The sequence below is a fragment of the Hesperophylax consimilis genome, chromosome 8 (assembly GCF_061612785.1).
Source record: "Hesperophylax consimilis isolate HC1 chromosome 8, BYU_Hcon_1.0, whole genome shotgun sequence".
Lineage (NCBI taxonomy): Eukaryota > Metazoa > Arthropoda > Insecta > Trichoptera > Limnephilidae > Hesperophylax > Hesperophylax consimilis.
The window spans coordinates 12944130-12969680 of record NC_142843.1 but is presented as its reverse complement, the minus strand read 5'-3'; positions in this window follow the sequence as shown (position 1 = coordinate 12969680).

Here is a 25551-nt window from a genome sequence, read left to right as displayed (position 1 = left end):
GAGCCGGTGAGATTACGGCGCACCCTGTTGTGGAATTTTGAGAGGTGTAATAAAGTACCCTTGAAATGACGTTTTGAAAAATAGCACTATTCAAATTATTTATTCATTTATTTACTAACGCCCTTTTTGAGGATTTTACACAATTACGCAGTTTTTTCTAAAAACTCCACAAGACCTATGTCATCTTTAGGGATGCTGTGTGGAGGGATTTTTATGGAAACGAAGGGCAGAAAGTTCTGGTAAGGAAAAGGTAGGAATGGGTAGGAATCTTCGGGTCAATGTGTCCAGGAGTGACGTACATACGAATCTATCCCTCCCATTGCGGTGGAAGGTGATGAGTCGAGAGAATGCGGCTGGAGAAGTCAAAAGGTCACTCTTAACTAGTGTCCCGATTCTGCCCAGATGAACCGTACTCGTGAACCCGGGTAGCCCCGCTAAGTCGCCAAACGTAGTGAACCAATTAGGATGACCTATGGCAGGGGAGTTGATTTTCCAATAAATGGTTACCGGGGCGGCGGTACCCACCCCCTCTTCCCAAATTGATAAAACTAACTGAACTGCCTCAGTAACAATATTTTGTATTTGATGGCCACTGATTCGGTATAATTATTTCCCTCCATCAGTATTCTGGGCAGTATCTAATCCAAGTATTATTAATGTGAGATCCACACTAGAGTCCCAACTCCCCCACCTGTCTGGATTCAGCGAGACTACGACATCCACTATTAGGTGAAAGAGATGAGAAAGATTAAGGTGGTGACGTACATGGCTATTCAGATCTAGTCACACAAAAAACAGCTAAAACTATTTCAAGCAACGTTTCGAGTCTGAATGGTGTCTTTTACCAGAGCTTTATTGAGAGTATCTTCCACTCTGGAACGTGCGGCAAATGTAGGTACTATGTTATATTTTAAATTAATTAAGTGTCAAATAGAACTATTAATCAAATAAAATTTACTTGCGAACGCCGATTTTTTAACCTGCAAAATTCGAATCGTAACCACTCAATCACGAAGGCTTCGAATACTATTATTATTAAAAGAGGAAGAGGACAAAGAAAAGCGAGAGAGATGGGGTAGGAAGTATGGCTATCAAAATCTATTTGATAGAAGTTTTATAAAAAAGCCTTCTTTACAATGTACTAGCTTAAATTCCCAGCGTTGCTCGAGTTTTACATTTATCGTTTTATTTTGAACATCAGGTGTCTGAATTTTTAACAAAAAATATCAAAATTCTGATTTAAGGGTTGAGAAAGGGGGTGGGGATGGTTTATCGAAATATCAGTGACCTTTCTCCAGTTTTGAAGGTCAAGTATGCAAAATATTATCAAACTCGGAATAAAACTGAAGATTTGTTTGAAAAACGACAAAAAAAACACCGGGACACTTTATATGTATACATATTGAATATGGCATCGTCAGATTGTGAGCCTACGAACTTAATCTGTCTTACTAATAATATTTTATGTCTTACCCATGATTCAGGGGAATAAGAACGTATTACGATCGTAGTGAAACAGATATGACCGATGACCGATCGGTCGCGCAATGAAAATGTAAAAAAGCAGTAATACCCTTTTGCAGCACTATCAAAGGAATTTTTTAAATCAAACTTTCGATTTACCAAAGCAAATATGGAACGCATAATCGAAATGGCTGACATACAATTCATAATAGACCGGGTCAATGTCATTACAAATTTCATTTGAAGAAAGTAACCAAACAAAGCGCGAAATACGAAAATTACCGGGCTTTTGAGATTTGGAACAAAGTACTGCTTGTCTAAAATATTCTTGCATGAATATTATTATGAGTAAAGATTTTAACCCGACCAGTATATGGCCGTCTTCTTCGTAACGCTATACCAACGCGGCCGCGGCGCATTAGGGAATCTTTAAATAATAATATAACTCTTACCCACCGGCCTCGTAAACTATTATCAGTTCATTAGCTTTTTTAACATACGCGAATTTCAATTGAAGAGCCATCGGCTATCCAAGGATAAATAAATTAAACAACACTGTTACTCGATACCAGTTAACACAAACAAACTAATCATTATGATTATTGAAAAACGTTTTCCATCGTTAACTTAACTGCTTTATTTTTTTCGATATCGTAAATAAAACCATAATAGATTATAGATTACCATACAATAATAAATGACCTTAATAAAACAACCGGAAATTTTAGAATTTTTATATCATGATAAAACACGCAAAGTGCACATTCGAGTCATGGAGATATAATTCACTTCCTTAGCTAAAGTCACGAACTTTAAATTTAAATTGAACTTAGGTGAGGAAACTGACTAAATGTTATTACTTCTTTCTAGAGTTTGTGGGTATGACGTACAAAGAAGATGTTACAACAGTTTATTGGCATGTCGTTATTTCAACAAATGTGTCGAATCATTATAATAAAAATAAGGTATTTATGTTCAGGAAATGAACAAAGCGTACGGAAGATGGCGTTTAAAATTTGTTTTACCTGCCTATGTGTACGTAATATTATTGAAAACACGGTTTTGGGTTCCCCACCCTTTTATGGAAAGGAATGTGAATTGGTTTTTCAGATTCCTGAATAAACAAAACTAACCTACAAAGTTATTTAAAAAATTTTCTTTTAAAATACATACCATGTAAAAACATTTATAATATTGTTACAAAAATTAAATGAAACAAAATGGTTAAAAGTATGTTTTTTTTTATTTGTATGATATTAAAGTAGGTACTTACCTACCAGTTTTTTTTATATGAAGGAATATTTTAAAAGTAAAAAAATCATTATTTAAAATCAAACTAATCACTAAACACGGCTAAAGCCATTTCAAAGCAACGGCTTAATTCAGAATGGTGGTATTTCTCAGGGCGATACTGAGAGATATATTATTATTTTTGACGAATTAATTTTGAACCAACACAAATTAAATTACAGGCGCACGCCCGGATTTCAACCCGCGACCTCCGGCTTCGTATTCGAGAGCCTCGATCCCGGAGGTCGTCAAATATAGAAAACCTTCAGATTTCTTAACCCTTCCATACATATTCCTGTCTCTTGTTCTGTATCTCTCACCTGGCATACTTACTACAGGCCAATCACTATCAGTCTTACTTATAAAGATAAAGATAATAATAATATTCATTAAAGATTTTTTTAGACTGCCACCACTTTGTTCCAATCCTCAAAAAACAGGTAATTTTTTAATTTCGCGATTAGTTGCTAACTTCACGTTTCTTCAGATGACCTTTGCAATATGCATTGAATTTCTTCTGATAATTCGTTCTATATTTGCTTTGGAAAATCGCTTAAAAATATTTTTTTGATAATGTTTCCAATGGGTAGGTATTACTACTTTTTTTTTAAATTTTCACTTCGCGACCAATCGATATTTCTGTAATCAAACAGATTTTAACAAAATCCGCGATCTCCGTCTTAATACCATAGTAATATGTCCTACTGGGGCTAGATAGACCCTGAAAAAGTTAGCATCCGAAACTATTGAGGAACTTTGAACTCAAATAAAGCGGTGTGTACCCACATTCATACACAAAGATAGGGTCTTAAATTTTTACCACCTCGCTTAATTTTAATGTCGAAAATTATGGAGCGTAATATACTCATCGGCTAGTCACGACAGAAGTAATATTCGTGTTTCGATGAGTATGTAGATTGTAGACCCGAGCATACATGTCTTATGGAAATACAGTGATAGAATTTAATTCTTACTAGTGGGTATAAAAGTGAAATTACGCGACTGGGCAAAAAACGCACATTCATCACTTGCCTTAGCCTAACTTGACCTTGCCTGTTTTTATAACAGACTCATCAAAATACACATTACGTCATTATTAAATACTGCGAATATTCTTCAGAAAATAATATATCGTCTTTATCCCCGTGTTTGTTTATTTGTGTAAATCAAGGGCGGATCCAGCTTTGGCGCCAGGGGGGGGTCACGTAGTCGTGGTCAAGTTTTTTTTTTTTTTTTAAAGAAAGACAAACATTCCCGGGTTACGAATAACCCAACAATAACTCCTACCACCACCACAGAAAGCCGAAAATGCTTGCTTGTGTTGTGATGGAGGACTTAGGTCCGGTCAGTTACAGTTACAAGTTACAAGAAGTTATAATTTAATTTTGATAGTAATATATACAAGTAAAAAGTAGGTATTGTTGGATATGGTAACACTAGGTATATCATTAAGATTGTCTTTTGCTCCGCAAGCCCGGGCGGCGTAGGCTCGTGTAATGTCAATTGTCAACCAATACAGTACAGATTACAATTATTAATCGTGTTCTTATTTCACCACAATATAACATGGTGTCAGGTGTGTCTTCAACATAGTATTGTGTGTAGGAATCTTGCAACTTTTTGAATTTCCTTTTCCTCGTTGTAGTTATTCGCCATCATATATAAAAGAAATGATTGCTTAAAACGTTTCCACTCGCCAACCATATCCGTAGCATTCTGCATTTGCAGAATTTGACTCGACATTATTATTGTAACACTTTGCTTGTCACGACAAAATAGACAAATAATAACAGCTTGTTGACCGTTATTTCTTTGCTTCCTGGTAAAGAATTTGAATCGTTCCACTGTAATATTCACTGTAGGTATGAAGTGTCTATCCAGTCTATCGAAGAGTAGAATAATGCCTTCCAGCGTGCTCTTCTCAATAGTGAGGCCGAATGAATTAAAAATTTGAACTCCTTTAGGACCAATCGTGTGCAGCAAATGTTATTAATAAATGTAAGTACTGTACTTCCATATTTAAGAGGAATATAAACGCTGGAAATATTTCGATTCTTGTGCTTTATAAATTTTAAAACCGAGCGCCTTGCACCGTCATATTTTGGCCTGATTTGCACGAGGCAAGTAATTTGAAATAAATATTGTTGCCATGACGCGGTGCTTGCAATACGTAAGAAGCGCCCAGCGAGATCTCCGTTCGCCGATGCTTCCATACGCTTGTTAATACCTTGTTACCTGGTGGATGAATACCGTCCATTCTATTTTGCCAGCAGCGGCCGAGCCGGCAGCGTAGTCAATATTATCGACAATCCTCAAACTATGGGGAACGCTAATAAAAGTAAATATTTATAAAATTTGAATTGATTTTATTTATTTACAATCCAAACAAAAATATTCTGAAAGTGAATTATTAATAGGTACATATAAATATTAATAAAAAGAAACTTGATTAAGTTAAATATAATATGTATATATATTAACAAAATGTAACTAATACGTTCTTTTACAAAACTGTACTTTTATCAAATTTACATACACTTTATCAAATTTCCACATCTAAAATTTTTGTAAAATTTATTTACAAATAAATTTTTTGGAAACAAATCAACAAACCAATCTCAATATTAGAAATGATGATGGAACAACTCACAGCTAGGTTTATATATATTCTACAATAGATGCATCAATTTATGGATACATACACTTAAAAAAAGGTTAAAATAAATAACTTGCATCTAGCTATTCTGAATTTATCCTAAAAGAGCATAATTAAAACAAATACAATAGATATCGCGGGTTCGAACCCCGGCAAACAAATCTCAGTATTAGACATTTTCAAGGAACAGCTCACAGCTACATATATTTAAAAATTATTCTTATAAAATATTAACTTTGATCTACCAATACTGAATTTAAGCATTATATTCGTCAACCTAAAATTTCTCAAATGAAAATATTCTACATTAGATACATCAATTTATGGATACATAGACTTAAAAAAAAAACGGTGAAAATAAATAACTTGCATCTACCTATGCTGAATTTATTCCAAAAAGAGCATAATTAAAACGAATACAATATATATTATTTTAAAACAAAAAGTAAAATTTCGACGGCCTCCATGGTAGAGGGGAAAGGCTGCCAGCTAGCGATCCGGAGATCGCGGGTTCAAACCCGGCAAACAAATATCAGTATTAGACATTATCAAGGAACTGCTCCCAGCTACATATATTAATAAAAAGAAACTTGATTAAGTGAAATATAATATATATATATACATTTTGTTAATATATATATATATATATATACATACTTTTAAAAAACTAGGTATATGTATTTTTATCAAATTTACATACACCATACTAAAGGTCCCCATAAGGACGTCAACAACAGACGGCAACCGGCTTCGTATTCAAAATTTCAAATACGTAAATGTTAAAAACAGAAAAATTAGGATTAGAAAGGATTGGACCGATAATAGGCCACATGCATCACATTTAAAAAAAAATCCGGTTTAGGCAAATATTCTAAGACGTTCCGTATTTTTTTTAATCGTATTTTTGAAACCCTGGTGATTTTTTTAAAATTTCAACTCGAAAAATCAGACCATTTTTTATAAACCGGAAAGACGGGACATAATTTTATATGTGCAAAAAACGGTAATTAACTAGCCGAAAGTCATTTAAAAAAGAACGTTTTCCACACGAATGTCACAAAAATGGCATGAAATTGTACGGAGTTCTGTTCATAACATCTGTCAAAACACCGCCATCTTTAGCAAAAAGCATAAATATACCAAACCACCTACTCATGCAAAAAGTCAAATCAAAGGTTAAGTGGTTAAGTTCGCAGAGAACAAATAATAAATCTAGTGAACGTTAAACGTCAAATTCAAAAATTCGCCGGATATCAAAGTGTTGCCGTATAAAAAAAATAATCAGTGTGGAATTTTACAAAATTAAGGGAACATAATCGGAGACGGAACATTTTCATGTAAATCATTCAAAATCCATCATTAAAAATAATACTATGCATTTCTAAAAAAAATTACTAACGTTTTCGTAATCTTAGTAAAAAAATCTATCCACACTTTTAGCCTTCATTTTAATTGATTCTGAAGAATTTGTTACAAATATTAAAAATGTGTCCACTTCCGAAGTTATTAATTCATCATCTAGAAAAATAAAATCTGGTACTTACCGCTAAGTCCGCTAACTTTATAGTTATACACGGGTTACAAAGTTTTAAAATCGTTGAACGTAAAATATATTAATTGTAAGGTATTGTTTTATTAATCTGAAATATAAATAACTTGCATCCCTCGTGCGGAGTAATTTTATTTTTTTAAATTCAATTATAATTTCGCCGAAATAAATTAAAATGTTAGCCTTGGGCAAAACCTCGATGAACGAGGTTGTGTCTCGCCTTAAGAATTGCTTTAGGAAGTATAGGAAGGCTGGTAATTCGCGCGGGCGCGTTAGACCTGTCCAGACCTGTCAAAAAACTTCCGAAAGAATAAGTTCTGTAACTTACTAAAATTACGTTAAGTGACTTTTGGTGTCGTTTACATTGGGAATTTGGCCAAACTCGCCTTCAAGAGCGCTTTACAGGAAAAAAACTTACGAGTCTAACCCCAGCCTTAGAACATTAACAAATAACATTTGAGTTTAAACACACATACACTGGCATAATGAAAAAACTGATTAGATTACTTACCATTTCTTGTAATGAATTGAATTTGCAGCAACAATTTTTAAGAACACTATTACTTATATTGGAACTTATTTTTTTTTAACTTAGTAAACAAATAAAAGTAAACACTTTATTAATAAAGTTTAGTCGTTCCGATTGAGGTTAGGTTTTGCTAGACGCTAGACGTTAGTCGAAACAAAGCGCGCGCAAGCGTCACACGTGGTTACACGAAATGTGTCATAATAATATGAAAGGTGGCGGCCGAAGCGCGCGCCGGTGGCGGTGCACGGTGACGCGGTAACATTCGAATTTTCGATGCGTTCGTTCCCGAATGATGCGTTTGCCGTCAAACAAAGTATTATATTAAATTAATTAAATATTGAAAGTACTTAAATAAAATTTATATTGTGACAAAAAATATATAAAAACATTATGTTTAACAATTTTAATTAGTGGTCCACCTAGGTCCTGGATGGGCCCAGGACCTAGGTAGTCATGACCCCCCCTGGGCTGGGGCCCAGGGGGGGGGTCATGACCACCGTGACCCCCCCCCTGGATCCGCCACTGGTGTAAATGTATGTATTGTTGTTTGTATGACTATATCACAAACTATTTTCATAAACTCCTCACAGTAGGCTCTGAGAGTAGATCAGAGGGAACTATCATGGCCAACTTGGGAGGCGGGTTTGAGTATCGCCACCCCGGGAACCATTTATTGGATAACCAACACCTCTGCCATAAGTCACGCAAAATGGTTCATTACGTTTGGTGATTCAGCAGGGGTGTCCGGGTTTATGGAGTGAGGTGTGTTCTGAATGCGCCTACCCATCAGCTGCGTGACGTGCCAGATCGAGAGATGCTAGTTTGGGGAGACCCTTTGACCTCTCCAACTGGTCTTTCGACCTATCGCCTTGCGCCGCAGTGGAAAGGATATATTCATATGTCCGTCACTCCTGGATACACTGATCCCTAGATTCCTACCCAACCCTCGTACCTTTTACCGTTCCAGAACTTTCTCTCCTTCTTTCCTTGAAAATACCCTCCACATAGCATCCCAAAAGATGACACATGCCTTGAGGGAAAGTTTTTTCCTCAGGGCCTCCTGTATGGGGTTTAAGTAAAAATAAAAATAAGAACGCTTCGTGAAAGGTATTTTTAAAGAACGGAAAAGTGAACCTGGTCTTGAAGACACCTATGTTGTATGAAGCAGGAAAAAAGTCTTTGATCTGAACAAGTGACATTCGACTGCCTCCTATGTTGAGTGTTTATGATCCTCGGCTTCAAATCTGGAGGTCATGGGTTCAAATCACATTTAAAATTATATATAATACACTCGCGACACGTTTTATAGTGGTAGATACTTTCAGTATCGGCCTGGTGAAAGGTCAGTATTCAGAATCAAAACGTTGATTGAAATAGTTTTAGACGTGTTTGGTTACCAGATCTAAGCAGCCGAATAAAAACGAACATGTCGTTTTTGCGACATATCGAAAATAGAACATTTTAAATAGCTTAAATAAAACGTATCCGTCAACATAAAAATTCCTACATATTCGTAATTTTTTCGAGAATAAAAAAAAACATTGAAAATACCCTATTATTATTTTATTCTTCAGTTAATCACAAAAAGGTTTCTATTAGTTCTTATTTACTCAGAAACGATACTTTGTAAAAATTATGTTTTTATAATAAATATACAATGACCGCGATACTGCTCAACTACCCTAAAACAACAATAGCCATTCAAGACTTAAATCAGATCGTACAAATATTTTCCTACTTAGTTTTACCATAAATATCTAATAATAATATCAGTACCCATAGGGATTATTTGTCTATGGCGTCAATTAATAAAGTGGTGTCTCGTGTCTATGGAATGGTTAGTTGTGGAATAAATCAGCGGCATTGCTCAATACATCGCGGCCGGTAATTCGCGCGCCATCATAACTCCGGCCGCGGGAACAGTATGGCTGGCGCCACCCTGGAACAAGGCCAGTCCTATACCAATATTGAAGGAATTCAAGAGGATATGTGATGTTTTGAAATCCAAAGATAAAAGTTATCGGTATTATGTCGCACACTACTAGACAAATATAATTTGTAAGAATTGTTTTACGTCTCGCACTCCGCGACATTTATGAAACTTGAACTTGGCAGCTTTCTTGAAGATGGCACCATGTCCGTGTTCTGATTATGGGTACTTTATCTACACTCAAACTAAACACACTTATTAGCTAATACAATTATAGTATTCAGTATTTAATATTAAATAAGAACATTAATATAAAAATGTACATGTCAGAATATTAATATAATAATAGTAGACGAAAAAAATGTTAAGATATTGTTAAAATTTTAGTGAAAAAAAACTTTTTCACCAGAAAACCGAAATTATATTATTTATTGTGTATTTATTGTTATACCCATTACTAATAAAAAAAATTAAATTGCGATTGACTGACCTAATATGTTTACATAAAATTATCCACGGCCATCTTGATACCTCATTGTGTCTTAGCAATATTGAAATAAATGTCCCCAATTCCCATTGTTTAAGACATCATAACATTTTTCACCTGAATATATTGAAAAATAATATCACCTAGTTTAGCCCTCTGACCCAAATGTGTCGACTGTATAATAAGATGGAGTATGCTGAAGTAGATATTTTTTAGTTGATTCTAATGTTCATTCTAAATTAGATGGTTGAATCTATTCAGATTCCAAAAAACGTTATTCTGCTGCTAAATAATATGTTAAGATAATTATTTTATGTATCACTGTAACTCTCTTAGTATTATTTGTCATTTTACTGAGCTTATAAAATTATATATTGAGTTTATTTCATATTATTATTTGTTTGGTTTATTAATATTATGTAACCTGTATTTAATTTGCACCCGTATGTATGTAATTTGTAAATTTTTGTCTGTAACTTAACTGAGTTTTTGTAACTGGATAGTTCTCACGTAAGTGAGAACATCTGTAAAAACCCAGTATAAATAAATAAATAAATTGTACACAATTGATACAACCACTAACCCTCATCTGTGTAAAATTTAAAGACGTTTATTGTAAGGTCCATTGTATCTATTTCGTGAAACTCCATTTTTTAAATTTAAATAAATCTAATTTAATAATTTTATTTTGTTTTGCAAGTAAAAAAAAATCTATTAATTGTAGTCAGTCGAAGTCTGGGTAGGGTTCGTAGATAATAGGGATTAAACTAATTAGACAGTAAGTATTCTTGTCAGGTAAGAAATTCCGTATATTTTGCATTATCATTTTATCGTGGTAGCTCATCTTCTTCTATATTTAATCCAAAGAGGAATGCAACAGTCTTCATCTTGACGTAATAAATACTTTCCCGCGTCCTTGCAAACCGGATGCTTGTTTTTACCATCACTCATCTCTGTTCCTTTTTTACCCCCGCCATGTCCGTTTCCTCTGAGGCTCTGGTGGAGTCCAAGGGATGTAAAGAAACGACAGATCGCTTATCATATAATCTTATGAGGTTCTGTCTCTATTGCCTAAGGTATTTCTCTCCTGTCCAAAGGAAACTTTATAGTTTTGTTAATGTTTTAGCTTTACAGTGTTATCGTAAAATGAATAGTTTATGATATAATGAATACAAATAATGTATCGCTAAGCAGCAGGAATAGTTAAGCATTATCCATTTAAGAAAAATATTTAATGATCATATTACTTGATAATACTTTGAGCATGGGCTCGATGTCAAATAGGTTTAACGCAAAACGAGTGTGTTTGCCATTGAAAAATCGATAAAAAACCATAGGTTAACCATGTTAACTCAGGATAGTGACAATTCAACAAACTTTTGAATATTGGTATAAAGTTATTAAATGTAATTAATAAAACTACATCATGTATAAACTGGACAAGAGTTAACCTTCTTCAGAGTTAAGACAGTGGGACTATGCATCCACAATTGGGGTATGTTGTGAGATTGAAGTGTGGAAAGGAAGAAAATAGGGAAGAGGAAGGCCGAAAAGAAGGTTCTAATCTAGTAACTAAACACAACTGAAGACATTTCAAGCAACTTCTTGATTTGGAATGGTTGTCTTTCACCAGGGCGATACTAAAAGTATTTACTACTCTGGAATAGACCGCAAATATACCGTAATGTATTTATTTTTCTAACGTTATTTAAACTGAGAGCACAGAATTTAAAAAATCTGAGAATATTTTAAACCAACCTACTCCCGTTTTTATTGAAGGGCCTACCTAATCTTCCAAAGGAAAAATAAATAAATCATGTCTTCCTATTTATTTATTGTTACTGTATTTAATTCTTGGTATTCCACGATTTTTTATTAAAAGCAAATCGAATTTTATTTAATTGTTATAATTAAAATTGATTTGTTTTAAATTTAAAACATAAATAACAAATGTGTTCTTACACATCATTTTTTTAATTTTCCATATTTAGGAATAACATTTTTTCCTCAGCTTTCAGCGCAAATAAACTTGCTCCGTCGGATATGGTTTGGGATTTTCACCGCCAAAAGTATCATATTTGGGTATCAAAAAATCATCACATCTGCCCTGATGATGGACACTGTAATGCTGTCCGAAACGTCAGCTAAAGAAGGAGGTAGCGCAACACGACATAATATCCCAAAAATAAATCACTATAAAACTTACACCATCCTTTTTCCTAAAATTTTATTTTCGAATTTAATTGCCTGGTAAAAGAGTAATTAATGATAATTTAATGGAGAAAAATGATCATTAATTTAAATACAAAAAACAATTATCAAACACGAAATTGATACGATTTTCCCTTTCAAAATAGTTCTCATATGTAACAGACAATATTCTCCACATAACTAATAGTATATTATAGGTAATACGGCGACCCCACACAGGCGGCTATTAAAAGCTTAAAAGCGCTTACTCCTACGAGCGCAGGAACCTAATATTGCATCAGTGTATTGTGTATTATTTATTTATTTATTTATTTTTTATTTATTTTATTTATTTGCAAAAACAGTACAAAAACCAATACATTGCAAAAGCGGTAAACAAATTATTGAAGAAAATTTTATACATAAGTATACAGTTAAAACATATGCAAAAGCGGTAAACAAAATATGGAAAAAAAAATTATACATAAGTATACAGTTAAAACAAATACAATATTTCGCGCTTAAAGTCGTTGTAGGACATATGGAAAATATCCAAGTTAGCTGGAAGGGAGTTAATTAACCTAGTGAGTCTTCCCAGGGGCATCACCATTGGTAAGTTAGTTCTGGACCTGGGAAGAATTAAAAGCCTGTGTTGGCGGCCTCTCGTGAAATTATCCGGGACATAAAGTCCTATTTTTGACAGAATGTCTGGAATTGATACTAAACCATTCAGAAGCTTGTAAGCCATCATCAATAATGCGACGTCCCGTCTGGAACTAAGGCTGCAGATATTCAGCATTCCCGAGATAAATGCTGTTGGAAACAGCCATGGGTAAAAACCAAACTCTCTCATATAGAGGTATCGTAAAAATTTCTTTTGAATTTTCTCGACCATTAGTACATAGACAGTGTCCTCTGGCCCCCATACCTGAGATCCACTCTCGAGAATGCTACGCACTAAACTAAAGTAAAGCAGCCTAATGACTGCAAGGTTTGTCAGTTCCTTTGAATTGTGTATGACAAAACCTAACATTCTTGTAGCTGATTTACAGATCTTTTCAATGTGAGCGTGAAATGTTAAGCGAGCGTCATACACAATTCCTAAGTCCTTATAAGTCACCGTATGCTTTAGTGATGTATCTTTCATTTTGTAATTAAAATATACGATCTTTTGTGACCTCGTAAAACACATAACTGAGCATTTTTGGAAGTTGAAACCGAGTTTGCTGTCAATACTCCAGTCAATAATTGCATTTATATCTTCCTGGAGCTTTTTACAGTCTTCTAATGATCTTATTCTTAAGAACAGTTTAATATCATCTGCAAAAAGTAAAAAACGGACGAATTTGATTTTTCCCCGAATATTATTTATAAAAATTAGAAACAATAAGGGTCCTAAATTGGAACCCTGCGGCACACCAGAGTTTGTAGGATACGCGTTAGAGTTAAAACCACCATAGGAAACGAATTGTTCCCTTTCTTTTAAATAGTTAGCAAAGAGTTTAATTAAGTTTTCGGAAAAACCAATTTCTTCAAGCCTACTTAAGAGCACTAAGTGATCAACCTTATCGAAAGCTTTCGCAAAGTCATGGTATGACGTGTCAACTTGCTCATTATTATCGAGCGCTCTCGCCACGTAATCAGTATATGCCATCAAGTTTGTAGTGGTTGATCGGCCACGTCGAAATCCGTGTTGTTGTTCGATCAAGAATGGTTCAACCTTGGCATATACATATTTATGAATAATTATTTCGAATAACTTGGCAGGTGCGGAAAGAATTGCTATAGGACGGTAATTGGTTGCCTGACACTTGTCACCATCTTTATGTAGAGGGGTAACTTTTGACAGCTTCCACAGTTTAGGAAAAATTCCGTTTTTAATCGTAAGATTAAATATATGTAGAAGTGGATTAGACAGTGGTTCAGAACAACCCTTAATGACGAAGGGTGGAATGAAATCAGGGCTAAATGATGTTTTTGGTTTCAATTTTCTTATTGCTAAACTGAAATCCATGTTATTAACGTTTTCTATAGATATGTTTTGAGCTTTTGTCAATCCAATCTGTCCTGGTACGTAAGAATCAAAATCAGCTTTTTCTGGATTATAGACAGATTGGAAATATTTTGCGAAAGCTTCCGGTACGTCAGTTCCTTTGTAAGTACAATCATTCAGAATAATATGATTTAAGAGGCCTCTGTCATTTTTTTTGTCAGAAACATATTTCCAAAATGACTTTGGATCGTGTTTAACATTATTCTCTACCTCCACAATATATTTTTTGTGTGCTATTGAAATGCTATGTTTAATTTTTGTACGATAGGATTTGAATAACTCGTGTTCACTATCCAAACCTGATCGTTTCCACCGTCGATGGTATACAAGCTTCGTCTTTATGTCCCCGATAATCTCACGCGAAAACCATCTAGGATAGTTTTCATTTCGCGGCGCTTTTTTTCTTAGAAAACATTTGTCAAAATACGCGTATAGGGTATCGTAGAAGTACTTAACTGCTTCGTCAACATCGGAGATCTCCAAGATAGCCAGCCAATTGTGGTCACGCAATTGGCTGTACAGCTTCTCAAAGTCTCCTTTGCGGAAATTCCAACCACGAAAGTTATTTTCTGAATGTAAACAACGACTTTTCAACGGTCTGTCATGATCAAGACTAATTTCTGACACAAGTGTCGGGTGATAATTATCTTCTTGAACAAGACAGAAATCGGATTTTTTTGTAAACATACTAAAGTTACTTAATACTAGATCCAAAGTACGATTACATGAGTTAAGTACTGTATTAAACTGCTTCAATTGAAAAAGTTCCATAACATATAAAAGCTCAGTGTTCACTGCACGTGGATTTTGTGAAGAATTAATGTTAAAATCACCAATCACTAAGATTTTTTTATCAACAAGGTAAGTTAAGTTACTAATTAAAGTTTCGAAAAAAGTCGTGTAAATATGCGTTTTTGAACTGGGTGGGATATAAACAGAACAAACAAATAAACATAAGCCTTGAATTGTGACTTTGACCCATAAATTATGTATTAGGTAGTGTTTAGAACACAGCTATTGCATGCGGAGCTTATTATTAATGGCAATATGTTACTAATACCGCCATGATGGAGATGGCAATCTACGATATAAATGTGACCAAACGGCAACTTTTGATCATAATCTTTTACAAATTCATAATGCTGTACTCGTATGCTACTATATTGCAGGTTAATTTATTAATTATTTTTGATACAGAGACGGTAAGCATAGCTCACGTTAGCATTCGTACACTATACACCTAAAGAACAAAGGAGATCACAAGAAATGCAGTGTGAGTGTGTTTCGTGATCCAAAAGTCGATTAGAAGCGATTAGATGTAAATTTTAAATTTAAAAATTCACCTTTGAACTAAAACAGACAAAAATTCCACACAGAAACTGCCAGAATCAGAACTGTAACCAGAACTTTGTCCTCCTCATCACCTGTTCTGAGGCACTGAGATCGTTCTTGGAAAATGACGATTAATTCGGATGCGGTACAAGACATAACCGCCAACATGAAGTTAAGTTAAGGATGCGGTACAAGACATAACCGCCAACATGAATTTAAGTTAAGGATGCGGTACAAGACATAACCGCCAACATGAAGTTAAGTTAGAGATGCGGTACAAGACATAACCGCCAACATGAAGTTAAGTTAAGGATGCGGTACAAGACATAACCGCCAACATGAAGTTAAGTTAAGGATGCGATACAAAACATAACCGCCAACATGAAGTTAAGTTAAGGATGCGGTACAAGACATAACCGCCAACATGAAGTTAAGTTAAGGATGCGGTACAAGACATAACCGCCAACATGAAGTTAAGTTAAGGATGCGGTACAAGACATAACCGCCAACATGAAGTTAAGTTAAGGATGCGGTACAAGACATAACCGCCAACATGAAGTTAAGTTAAGGATGCGGTACAAGACATAACCGGCAACATGAAGTTAAGTTAAGGATGCGGTACAAGACATAACCGCCAACATGAAGTTAAGTTAAGGATGCGGTACAAGACATAACCGCCAACATGAAGTTAAGTTAAGGATGCGGTACAAGACATAACCGCCAACATGAAGTTAAGTTAAGGATGCGGTACAAGACATAACCGGCAACATGAAGTTAAGTTAAGGATGCGGTACAAGACATAACCGCCAACATGAAGTTAAGTTAAGGATGCGGTACAAGACATAACCGCCAACATGAAGTTATGTTAAGGATGCGGTACAAGACATAACCGCCAACATGAAGTTAAGTTAAGGATTCGGTACAAGATATAAACGCAAAGATGAAGTTAAGGATGCGGTTCAAGATAAAATATGATCGAGTTCATGGTACTTTACCCTCAAAGGAAAAGAAAGAGGTGTTTTTTTTAGTTTACCCGCCAATGAGTACATGTTATAATAATTAGAACCCTCACCTTGAATTGATTATATCACAAAATGGCGCCGTTTCATTAATTCATTAAAATTAAATAATAGGTAGGTAAGAATCTACTGCACATTAACTAATCGTGATAAATAATAATATACGATTTTTCATACTAATTAGATGCTAATTATTAGCTTGCATCTCTGTTATCTTATTTAATGAAAATTAAAGAGTAAGAGTAGGGATCTTTTTATAATAATGTTTTCCAATAATTCTAATTTTGCATGAACTTTGTAAAAATACATTAAATTATTTTATTTGAACATGAGTACCATGATCAAAGAAATTATTGACCCACGGTTCGAGGCTGAGAAGAATCATCAATTAATGGTAATGTAACCGATTCATGTAACATTTATAATTGATTGTTTGTCGATGCATCATTAAAAATTATTGATTCAGTCATCATCACGATTTCAACCACAGTCAAATTAAACCAAAATTATTGTGGTGTCTTCAAAACTTATTTCCTTTTCCTTAAATGGCACAATACTTCAAGGTTATGGAAAAGAGAGTATCAACAGGTTTTGCCGAAGCTGGGGCAAAAGGTTGAAGAGAAATTAGCTTTTATTCAAAACATTACGCGCTAAATCGTGTAAAATGTTAAAATATGTGAGTTGGCTTCGCGTTTGGGTCCCACTCAGGCGTAGTGTGTTCAATTCCTCCGTCACAACACAAGCAACATTTTCCGCTTACTATGGTGGTAGTGGGAGATTTTAAAACATTTTCAGGTTATTCATAATCCGGGAATGTTTGTCTTTATTTGAAAAAAAAATAATTATTAACTTGTACATAATGAAGAAATGTTTTTCTTACGGGAAATTGTTGACAGAGTAGTCGAGTAACGGATTTATGCCTAGAACTGAAAGACAAAATAGAGGAACAGTGGGTTTTTTTTCCGTACGTTTGTAGCTGTATCAGGAAACAGTGGAGCAAGTTAGTCTTTAATCAAAAACTATGCATTCAGTACAAAAAGCTGTGGCGATGGGATTTTTTACTAGAACTGGTGCAGGGAGCAATGGAACGAAAATTTTGATTGATCGTTGTGTTTTCACTAGGAATTGAAGTAAAGAGTAATGGAATAATGGGTTTTTAACTGTCACTTGTACTCAGAGCAGTTGAAAAATAGATTAAGCTTGATGGAGTTGTGTAGGAGTAGTGGATTTTAGACCAGAGCTGAAGGGAGGTAGATAAAAAAAACATTATATTATATTTAGCCTTACCGAAGACTGGCTCTTAAATGGCCCTGAATTCACTGAGGCACTGGTTATTGAGTCCTTTCGATTGAAAACAGTGTTACATATCATATTTTACTACCTTTCAATGGTGGTACTATATCAAACATCATATCATACAACTAGATTAAGTTGTTGCTACTCACAGTGTCAATAACTTGAAGTAAACGCCTGCAAGTTTTATGACCCCCTTTTTCCAAATCATAATATTTACGAGTTGAAAAATGCATCAATCTGTTACCAGGCGGCAAAAAAGACTGGATCGAACATGAAACAGTTCGATAATCCTATTTTCTAAAACTAAATTAAAATATTGACAAAGCCAGTCACCGGGCGAAATATGATTCGCACCTAAAAACACCTGCGTCTGGAACGGTAAATAAGTTGTGGTGATGATATTGACGTCACAAGAACGCTTGTAAGAGATATTATAAATAGCAAAAAAAAAACAATATTGGCCATTCAAGTTTTAAAACTAGGAGTGGACGTAACACCTCCAGTTACAACGCAATCTGTTATAATTTAAAATTATAAATTCCTGAGTGTCAATTGAAATCTGTATTCGCTTCTGTTCCTCCATCATGGCACAATCATTTTAAAGATTACAACTATTTGCAACGAGCTGTTTACTGCTGGCACTCTATCAGCTGAGTCAGACGCATCTGTCATCATCACAATAAAGGGGCGTCTCCGTGTGCCGGCCCTTATAATCAAATGACCATGCCGCCGCTGAATTCCTCCGACTGAACTAGCCAGTGCCGCTGATCACCTAGAAGCTGGCCAATCCCTGCTGCATTGATGCTGACAACCTAGAGGCCGGCCAATTCTTCCTGGCTATCAACTGAATTAGCCATTGATGCTGAAAACCTAGAGGCCGGCCAATTCTCCCTGGCTATCAACTGAATTAGCCTTTGATGCTGAAAACCTAGAAGCCGGCCAATTCTTCCTGGCTACCAACTGAATAAGCCATTGATGCTGACAACCTAGAGGCCGTCCAATTCTTCCTGACTACCGACTGAATCAGCACTGATGCTGATAACCTAGAGGCTGGCAAATTCTTCTTGGCTACCGACTGAATTAGCCATTGATGCTGACAACCTAGAGGCTGTCCGATTCCTGCTGGCTACTGACTAAATCAGCCAATGATGCTGATCACCTAAAGGCTGGCCAATTTCTGCTGGCCACCAATTGAACTGGCCACTGCTGCAGCAGTCGCCTACGCCATTTACTGTATCGTATGGCGCGATGATGCACAATGTGCTCCAATCTGAAATTATCGCTGAAAGAATTCCGATTGTCTCAGTTTTCTATATGTGTATTAAAACCCAGTTGTATTGAAATACATATAACTATTTCTTGTGAATTGGGTTGGCTGTAAGAAATAGGAATTACCTTTAAGCTACACCCCTTTGTACATTCTATATACCTCATGGTGTTTTACTTAAATCATTACCCAGGTTGAGAACTGATGTGTTCCGGTGCTTATTATTTACAGTCTTTTCTTGTGCAGGCAAACACGTCTCGTACAGGTACATAGAATTCTACCGAAGATACTGTACGCACGCTTGAGTCATAATACTCGTATTCCAAAGTTTTGAGTCCCCAAACCTTTTCTTTAATTCAACAAAATATTTTAAGCGAAGAAAAGCCTTCTTCGGTAATCCCCTTTTTTCTCCCCAACCAAGAAGAACTATAACTATTGTTAAAAATTATGTATTTTACATTGATGACATACGGAGATCGCGGGTTAAAATCCTGGGGTGCGCAAGTAAATTTTATGTTGGTATATTTTATTTCAGGGTAGAAGATACTCTCAGTATCGCCCTGGTGTGAGACCACCATTCAGAATCGAAACGTTGCTTGAAATGCATTAAGCCGTGTTTGGTGACCAGATCTGAATAGTCAGGTATTTACCCACCTTCCTCCTTCCCATCTCCTTTCCCTACCCATTACCTTCAGCCACACAACATACCTCAATTAGGGATGCCATGGTCTCACTGACTCCAGACGGTTGGGAGCAGTTGGGGCTCTTGTGCGGTATTCACAAAAAATGGAAATACCAAAAAACAGTTTGCGGCAAATCTTTGAAAAATATTCATCTTTATTTGCAAAGCTGTTAAAAATTATGCATGCCCATCACGATTCGCGTAGGTTTAACATATAAAAATATTCCGCAAATAGAATGACACTAGTTTTGTTTACTATCAGCGATATATTTTTCTGACCTATGATTTTTATTAAATTACGTATGCACCCATTCAAAAAATTCACACATCCTCTTCGTTGAAACGTAAAAACAGAATCGTGATAGAGAAAAACAGTTACAAAACAAGTAGGTACCTACTTCATTGACAGAATAGCCTAATATCTTGAATGCAGTTTTGAATGTGCTAACCTACCCATAGCTAGGTATATTTTTATTCAAATTCGGTGAATTTTCGTGCAGAATTTTTACAGCATGTTTCATCATTTTCTGACAAATAAAAATAACAACTTTTATGCAATGATTATCTAAACCTACTAATAACACCACAATGGTGACCTCTATTGCCGAGCGGTTCAAATCTTCTTCTTAAATAAATGTTATTAAATACATTTTGGACAATTTAAAAAATCGATAAAGCAGCTAAACGTTGTTTAGTACTACCAACCTAATAATATACTAGGGAGGCCATACGTATAACTGATTACTTGACAAGTATGGTTAAGCTGAAGACTTGCACAAGAATACTTGCGCGTGTGTAAGACAAACTTGCTAAACTTATATGTATTTTTATGAACTAGTTATCTTCAACAATGGATACGAATATACGAGTACATCTACACAACCTAATCTTACCTAACCTTACCACTTTTAGATTGCGTTTACATTTTTGATTGCGGAGCTTACAGTTGGTCATAGACGATATTTCAACAAATATCGATACTAGAAAAGAGTTTTAAATTATTTACTTTTGTTATATATACCTCACTTGTGTTTTATCTGTTATCTTGTGTCTACATATTACAATATTATTATTTTACATTATTCTTCTAGTTTTTTTTTATATTTATTTATTTTCCAGTTTGTTTTTTTATGAAACCTGTTCCAACGAAGTTACAACGTAGGTATTAATAGTTTTTTTTTTACAATTTTACGACGATCTGTCTTTGCATTCGAAACTTATGCTTTTTGGAAATTTACCATGACTTATCAAATGAAACCGTCCACAAAACAAGCCTCCACAACAAAAAAGTGAACTCGCAAATCAAATAAACACGTCATTTAAAACAAACTAGCTTCTATTCACTACGATATTATGATATTGTGACTCACGATGATCTCACGCTCGTGTGAAAAACCTCCCCGCGCTTATACTTATATAATCCTCGCAGAATCTTGATTCATCTCCCGATCCTGTTGAAAAAATGGCCTCCATCCGGGATCCCGCGGGTCGCACGGATCTGTGGTGAACAGATTCCCGTTAATTGATATCATCACGTCATCACAATCAATAATTGACGCAGAATCGTGCACGTGCGTCCCGATGGCTTCATTGATAGAAAATCAACTCTGACTATGAGTTGATGACGTCGTATGAATTAATAATATAATATATAATCCGTATTTTTGGCGTATTTTCGTAGCACAGGTGAAAAATATGATCATTTCTGGTAGTTGGTAGCTAGGTAATCGAGTAATTATGATTGAATTCACGCAATATAATTATATCGATGACCTTGTTGCGATTTATTATGATGATTGTTTGACTTTGAATTCCAATTAGGATTTCAAGGATGCGATGCGATGCGATCTAATTTCATTAAAATTCTCGAACATAATGGCGCAAATCAAAAATTCTAGATAACTGATATCCCAAAAACTATATTCTTATGTCTGGTATGTAATTGAAAAATAGTAGATGGGTAAGTATACCAAAATTTTGTTCATGGATTTTTTTTGTTTTTAGAAATGCAAATATTTTCGGTTACGAGAAACCTGACGATATTTGAAAAACGTCTTTAATTCATTACAAGTGGAAAATGAGATACGTATTTTAACTCATATTTGTGAATGATGTGTGGAATGTCTTTTTGAGGAGAGGCATGAGTGAATATGAATTCTGCTAAGCTTTTGAACTCGAGAAATAGTCGTATAAACGACCCGACATGTGACAAAAGTCAACCTTTTACAAATTTTTGTTGCTCACCAATAACGTTACTTTGCAAATTTTAGTTGCTCACTAATAACGTTACTTTATTGATTTTAAAATATGTCTTAATACCTTTCAAGTGAAAAGTAAAACTTTTCTAGGATCTCTGAAGGGCACGCAATACAGCCTGTTAATCAATATATGCGCGAAGAAAAGAAAATTATTCATCCATTAAAACTAATTAAATATGATCTATCAAACTATAAACTATTATGGAAAATTTTAAAACTTTTTCTGTCAATATGTGGGTAGATTTTATATTACCATTTACTATACTCGAGTCATGTGCGATTTCTTTGTTGGAAATTGAAAAAGTAGTTTATTATTTATTAGAAAGAAAATTATTATCATCAGGAAAATGTTAAAGGCGTGTTGTTTCGGAGAAATTAAACAATTCTTCAAATTTTAAAGATAATTTTTAAGTTCTGTGAAAGCTCTTTTCAAGTTCTGTTATTATTAGAGTTCTGTCAAGTAACTAGCCTGTAATGATATAATAACAGAACTTGAATAGGACATTCACAGAACTCGCGAATTAACGTTGAAATTTGAGGAATTGTTTAAATTCTATGAAACAACTCTATATTTAGTAGAGAGTGCGGAGAGTAATTAATTTACTCCGAAATCGAAGGGATCCGCATAGTAATCTTTTTTCATCGTGTAAATTTAAATATTAAGGATTTAATCCCTACGTACGAGTACTTAATAAATTAAATTATATCTTATATGACACAGTTTTGTGAAAAATACTCTTGATGTTTTTATTTTTATTTTGTTTTATTAATGTTTACATGTCATCAGACGGCCGGCATAGTCCAGTGGTAACGCATTGGACTGCCATTCCGAAGGTCGCGGGTTCGAACCCTGCGTGCGCAAATAAATTTTATTTGATTAATTTGTGTTATTTCACAATTAATTAATTAAAATAATATATAGTATATTTGCGGCACGTTCCAGAGTGGAAGATACTACCAGTATCGCCCTGGTGTAAGACCACCATTCAGAATTGAAACGTTGCTCCAAATGGCTTTAGCCGTGTTTAGTGACTAGATCTGAATAGCCAGGTACTTCCCCACCTTCCTCTTTCCCTTCCCCACTTACCTTCAGCCTCACAACATCCCCCAATTGGGGATGCCATAGTCTCACTGGCTCCAGACGGGAGCAGTTGGGACTCTTGTGAGGTATTCACTATAAAAAAAAATAAAAAAAATGTGAGAGTTTTTGTTTCAAATGTTTCTGGCTTTAACCTTTCACGGTGTTTTAGGCCATCGTTTCAAATTTTCAGAGATGTAAATTTAAAAATGAATTTTATCGAATGGGCTAATTTCTCAATTATAAGTTCAGACTTAGAAAAGAAGAGGTTTTTTTCGATAAAGCTAGAGAGAATATTTGTTTAAAGAGGGACAATCAATAAATATGTACTTTAAAGTTCCTTCAGAGGGTTAACAAACAAAAAAAACAGTCGCAAAGAATAAATACTACCCGTCCGGCGTCCAACAATTTATTTAAACCTATTACAATTTTTTTAAATAACAACAACAACGACAATAAAAGTTACAATAACGTATGATTTATTTATTTCATTAATTTATTAATTAACGTGTGATTAAATTATTAACAGTAGAAAATTATTAATATTGTACGGAAATTTTAATTTATTGGTATTATGTTTAATTTGTAAAACTCCATTTTTATTTATTTTTTTCATTTGTTTAATAATATAATTATTCAATTAACAAAATAAAATATTTACAAATAATTTCTGCTGTATAATAAATGTTCGCGCAATATATATGGGATTGTTAGGTATACATCCACAGGCTTAATGGACAAGTGTAATGTCAATACCAAATCCTGCAAATGTCCTACCTACCCTTTTACCCATCCCAAAATGTCACCATATTAAAAATATTGTTGCGACACATGTAAAATCTGACAAGTGGTGTCAGTTGCTTATCAGAGTTCGGAGTGATAATTAATATCAGACAGGGCGATAATACATATATTTTGTGAAGTGAAATCAACCAATACTCCTGGAGACGTGTGATAGTCATCAACGGGTGAGTCCATCTTTCCTGCATTCCAATCTGGGCTTATCTTGTGCTCCAGAAGCCCAGATTTATACCTTTGATTATTGCACTGTCCATCGGGTTTGTCGGATGCATATATCGTCCCATACCTATCATTCGGAGTAGTTTGGGACTGGTCCTTTGGGCGTGTGGCATATCACACCACCTCTAAAATATATAGTGGAGTCGCAGCTTCGCGACACCATTTTTGGTTCTTTCGAGCCGGATTACCAACGGGGTATTTAAAATTAACATATTTAAAGTTATAAATAAATATTATTTCCTCTTTATACTTTGTTAATTTGTATGTACTAGGTTGCATTTGTAATTATTGTTGTGTTTAAATTCCTACATACAATTAATCATGGCGACTAGCGATAGTACTCAGGATATTAAAATCAAGTTAGTAGAATCGAAGATTAATTTGATGCATAATCGTGTTAATGAATTATACGAGAAAGCGAAAAGTATTGCGGACAGGGAGACGAGAAGTTCGGAGGATTTTCTTAAACAAACGGTTAATATAGCTACATATTATGCACAATTTAACACATTTTGTGATGAATTTCATACACTTCAGTTGAAAAAGGATTCAAATTACAATATGAATTTCGATTTATGGAGTAAATTCGAAAATAAGTACTGTTTTGTAGTTTCTATACGCGAAAGCATTATAGCAAAGCAAGATTCATCACGTGATCGACAGAAGTTAAATAATTCACCATTAATTAAACTCCCACCGATCGAGATGCCATCGTTCGATGGTAATCAAGAGAATTGGTCGATATTTTATGAAGCTTTTAAATTAAACATTCACTCAAATCAAAATTTGAATACGTCGCAAAAGATGCAATATCTGATAGGGAAACTCCAAGGAAAGGCGTTATCAGTTTTTGCGGGAATACTTCCGAACGAACAAAATTATTTTTTAATTTGGGAAGCTCTCGAAAAGAAATATCAGGACAAACGCGTGCTAGGTACCTTTTATCTGAACAATATTTTGAATTTAAAATTATTGGCACCTAGTAACCCAAATGAGTTAAATAATTTTATCGAACGGTTTGCGTCTTCCATAGCTGCACTCAAGGAATTAGGTATTGATGACCTTACCGATTTTATAATATTACATGTTGCACTGAAAAAATTAGATATACAGTTGGTGCAAAATTTCGAAATGTCTATACGGGAGAAAGCTATACCTACATATACCGATTTAATAGAATACATTCGGTCGCATGTTAAAATCCTAGAACGAACTGGGCAAAATGATAATAAAGTTGTTAATAATAAAAACAAAGTCACGCATTCATTCGCTGTGGTCGAACCGAAGTCAAGTAATAATAATCGTAACAGGTGTCGGAAATGTAATCATTCTGATCATGTTGAATTGTTTAAATGTGAACAATTTAACGAATTAAGACCAAATGCTCGCTTTCAGTTTGTGAAATTAAATAATTTATGTGTAATCATCTAAATCGGATTGTAGAATTTGTA